Source organism: Rhinopithecus roxellana, chromosome 1, assembly GCF_007565055.1.
Source record: "Rhinopithecus roxellana isolate Shanxi Qingling chromosome 1, ASM756505v1, whole genome shotgun sequence".
In the NCBI taxonomy this organism is placed as follows: Eukaryota; Metazoa; Chordata; class Mammalia; order Primates; family Cercopithecidae; genus Rhinopithecus; species Rhinopithecus roxellana.
In genome coordinates, this window is record NC_044549.1 from 203090029 (window position 1) to 203094589 (window position 4561).

Sequence of the window (4561 nt, forward strand, 5' to 3'; positions counted from 1 at the left end):
GAATACACCACTGCACTCCAGTCTGGGTGACAGCAAGAAATAATAAATAAATACAGTATGAATTGTTTGACATACCTTTCTTCAAAAAATGATTCCTTCCCTTGACTGCAGCCGTGATAAAAAAGGAAACACAATGATACCTACTTTCTCTCCCCTTTTGAGTGGGGCCACATTTAATGACTTGCTTTTCATGAAAATGTGGCAGAAGTGTGAGACCTCCAAGATGAGATCATTAAAACCATGGCAGCTTTCATTTTGTTCCCTTGCACATCACTCTTCCTGGGGAAAACCAGCTGCCGTGTCATGAGGACACTCAAGCAGCTCAGGAACTGAGGCCTCCTGCCCACAGCCAGCGCTGACTTTCCAGCCCCGTTCAAACATTCAGATCCTGCAGCCCCAGCTGACATCTTCGCTAGAACCTGAGGAGAGCCTTGCCGGAACCACCCAGCTAAGCTACCCCCGAATTCCTCACCCACAGAAGCTATGTGAGATAATTTATTATGTAAGATAATACATGTTTATTGTCATTTGAAGTCACTAAATTTTGGAGTAATTTGTTACACAGCCATAGATAATACAATACGGCTCCTCAAGTCTTTCGAGAAGCCTGGATCCAAGGCGATGTGCTCACCTGTATCCACTTGCCTGAGTCCCTCTTTCTTCTCCCCTGTAGAGTTTTCCTGCTGGAATAACGTTTCCATTCCCTCTGCTCGCCAGGGACATGACTTCCGTTGAGCTAGGTGCCTCATCTGATGGGTCTCGTATGCCTTTAAAAAAGGGCAGATTCAGCCGGGCGCGGTGGCTCACGCCTGTAATCCCAGCACTTTGGGAGGCCGAGGCGGGTAGATCACAAGGTCAGGAGTTCGAGACCAGCCTGGCCAATATGCTGAAACCCTGTCTCTACTAAAAATACAAAAATTAGCCGGGCGTGGTGGTGGGCACCTGTAGTTCCAGCTACTCAGGAGGCTGAGGCAGGAGAATTGCTTGAACCCAGGAGGTGGACGTTGCAGTGAGCCGAGATCGCACCATTGCACTCCAGCCTGGGCAACAAGAGTGAAACTCCGTCTCTAAATAAATAAATAAATAAATGGCAGAGCCACCAACTCAGCTTAAAAGCAACAGGAGCCTAACAGCCAGCCATGCCATCTGTCATCTTCCTTCTCAGACGATACAGGCCAGTTTCATTCAGGGTGTTGGTTGTCTACCCAAGGGGTAAGATGATCACCAACTAATCTAGGCTCTTTGGGGACTCTGTGGCTCTTTTTTTTTTTTCTTTAACATCAATAGAGACAGGGTCTCCTTATGTAGCCCAGGCTGGTCTCAAACTCCTGGGCTCAAGCAATCCTCCCACCTTAGCCTCCCAAAGTGCTGAAATTACAGGTGTGAGCCACCACGGCCAGCTTTTTTTTTTTTTTTTTTTTTTTTTTTTTGAGACGGAGTCTAGCTCTGTTGCCCAGGCTGGAGTGCAGTGGTGCACTCTGCTCACTGCAAGCTCCGCCTCCCAGGTTCAAGCGATTCTCCTTCCTCAGCCTCCCGAGTAGCTGGGACTACAGGCGCCCGCCACTACACCCAGCTAATTTTTTGTACTTTTAGTAGAGACGGGGTTTCACCATGTTAGCCAGGATGGTCTCGATCTGCTGACCTCGTGATCCACCCGCCTCGGCCTCCCAAAGTGCTGGGATTACAGGCTTGAGCCACTGCGCCCGGCTCCAAGAGAAAAAAAAAGCTGTTTGTTTGTTTGTTTGTTTGTTTGTTTTGAGACGGAGTCTCGCTCTGTCGCCCGGGCTGGAGTGCAGTGGCCAGATTTCAGCTCACTGCAAGCTCCGCCTCCCGGGTTTACGCCGTTCTCCTGCCTCAGCCTCCCGAGTAGCTGGGACTACAGGCGCCCGCCACCTCGCCCGGCTAGTTTTTTTTTGTATTTTTTAGTAGAGACGGGGTTTCACCTCGTTAGCCAGGATAGTTTTGATCTCCTGACCTCGTGATCCGCCCGTCTCGGCCTTCCAAAGTGCTGGGATTACAGGCTTGAGCCACCGCGCCCGGCCTATTTGGTTTTTTTTTGAGTCAGAGTCTGACACTGTTACCCGGGCTGGAGTGCAGTGGTGCAAACTCAGCTCAATGCAACCTCTGCCTCCCAGGTTCAAGTCATTCTTGCACCTAAGCCTCCCGAGTAGCTGGGATTACAGGCACGCACCACCATGCCCGGCTAATTTTTGTATTTTTAGTAGAGACGGCGTTTCTCCGTGTTGGCCAGGCTGGTCTTGAACTCCTGACCTTAAGTGATTTGCCCACCTCAGCCTTCCAAAGTGCTGGATTACAGGTGTGAGCCACTGCACCCGGCCTCTTTTCTTTTTTAAAAAAAGAATTAAAAATCTTAAAACTTTATGGGACACTTTACGAATTTTAGTGTCATCCTTGAGCAAGGGCCATGCTAATCTTATTTGTATTGTTCCCGTTTTAGTATACGTGCTGCTGAAGCAAGCATGGCCACCATTCTTTTTTTTTTTTTTTTTTTTTTTTTTTTTTTTTTTTTCTGAGACAGAGTCTTGCTCTATCACCCACGCTGGAGTGCAGTGGTGCAATCTCACAGCTCACTGCAAACTCTGCCTCCTGAGTTCAAGGGATTCTCCTGCCTCAGCCTCCCAAGTAGCTGGGATTACAGGTGAGTGCCACCACACCCTGCTAATTTTTGTATTTTTAGTAGAGACGGGGTTTCACCATGTTGGCCAGGCTGGTCTCAAACTCCTGACCTCAAGTGATCCTCCCGCCTCAGCCTCCCAAAATGCTGGGATTACAGGTGTGAACCACCGTGCCTGGCTCTCAGTTCTAATTCTAATCTAGGGTTAGTTTTTTTTGTTTTTCTATTTGTTTTTTTGAGTCATATCAAATAGATATGGGACCCCTGGAATTCCAAGACATCCTGGACGAACTCCACAAATAACTGATACTAACCTTGAGCCAGAAATAGTTGTACAGTAGCTTTACTATCCTATAATTCAAGGTTATTTTTATTGTTAGCCTCCTTCATCTGCAGTAGCAAAATCTAGTTTCAGTTAAATTGGTTTGCTCAAGCACTAAGTGATGCCTACATTCTAAGGGGACTTACTCTAGCACACACACATCCTGCCTCGGGAGGCACGTGAGCTTTGTCATCTACCCACACAATGATCCTTGAATTATCCTCATGGTCTCTGGGCTGCTTCGCCCCCTCCAAGACAAGGGGCAGTGTTCTCCCTCATTCTCATCTGTAGGGTGCCTTCATGCCTAAAGGTGTCTGGCCTACCGGTCTGTGTCACCCTTGATCATACAGGAAAAGTTGGGGCAAGGAAAACTCGGAGTTTATCTAAGGCTGTCCCCCTTGCTCTGTTGTTTTGGAGCTTGCAGGGGTCTGGGGCTCAAGTTGTCGTTCTCTAGGAGCTCACACTGCACCTGAACTTGTAATGCTTCTTTTTTTTGAGATGGAGTCTCACTCTGTCACCCAGGATGGAGTGCAGTGGTACAATCTCGGCTCACTGCAAACTCTGCCTCCCAGGTTTAAGTGATCCTTTTGCCTCAGCCTCCTGAGTAGCTGGGATTACAGGTGCCTGCCACCACGCCTGGCTAATTTTTGTATTTTTAGTAGAGATGGGGTTTCACCATATTGGTCAGGCTGGTCTTGAACTCCTGACCTCAGGTGATCAGCCTGCCTCAACTTCCCAAAGTGCTGGGATTACAGGTGTGAGCCACCGGGCCTGGCCATGAACTTGTAATGCTTCTTCACCACCTCTTCCGACCCAGGAAGTCTTTGTTTGGTTTGAGGTCAGGGAACCCTGTCTCACTCAACATCAGGTATTCTTTTTTTTTTTTTTGGAGACGGAGTTTCGCTCTGTCCCCCAGGCTGGAGGGCAGTGGCGTGATCTCGGCTTACTGCAAGCTCCGCCTCCTGGATTCACGCCATTCTCCTGCCTCAGCCTCCCGAGTAGCTGGGACTACAGGCGCCCACTACCACGCCCAGCTAATTTTTTTTGTATTTTTAGTAGAGACGGGGTTTCTCCATGTTAGCGAGGATGGTCTCCATCTCCTGACCTTGTGATCCACCCGCCTCAGCTTCCTAAAGTGCTGGGATTACAGGCGTGAGCCACCGCGCCCAGCTTCTTTTTTTTTTTTTTTTGAGAAGCAGTTTTGCTCTTGTTGCCCAGGCTAGAATGCAATGGCGTGATCTCGGCTCACCACAACCTCTGCCTCCTGAGTTCAAGCGATTCTCCTGCCCCACCCTCCTGAGTAGCTGGGATTATAGGCACCTGCCACCATGCCCGACTAATTATTCGTACTTTCAGCAGAGACAGAGTTTCACCACGTTGGCCAGGCTGGTCTTGAACTCCTGACCTCGTGATCTGCCCGCCTTGGCCTCCCACATTGCTGGGATGACAGATATGAGCCACCACGCCCAGCCAACATCAGGTATACTTACAAATCTATTTTCTTGTGTTGAGTTCGTTCTGTTTCTCTCTGAAAGGTAGATTTTTGAAGTGCAAAAGCATGAAACTAACTTCTTTTTCTCCCAGGTGAACCCTTTCCTGAAGGA

At 48.8% G+C, this 4561-nt stretch overlaps 1 non-coding gene across 1 annotated transcript; it reads right to left on the minus strand.

The window, feature by feature from the left end:
• Positions 1 to 2375: 2375 nt before the first annotated feature.
• On the minus strand, positions 2376 to 2478 carry LOC115892066. The gene has a single exon (XR_004051963.1). It is a non-coding gene; the product is annotated as a U6 spliceosomal RNA (small nuclear RNA).
• Positions 2479 to 4561: the final 2083 nt, after the last annotated feature.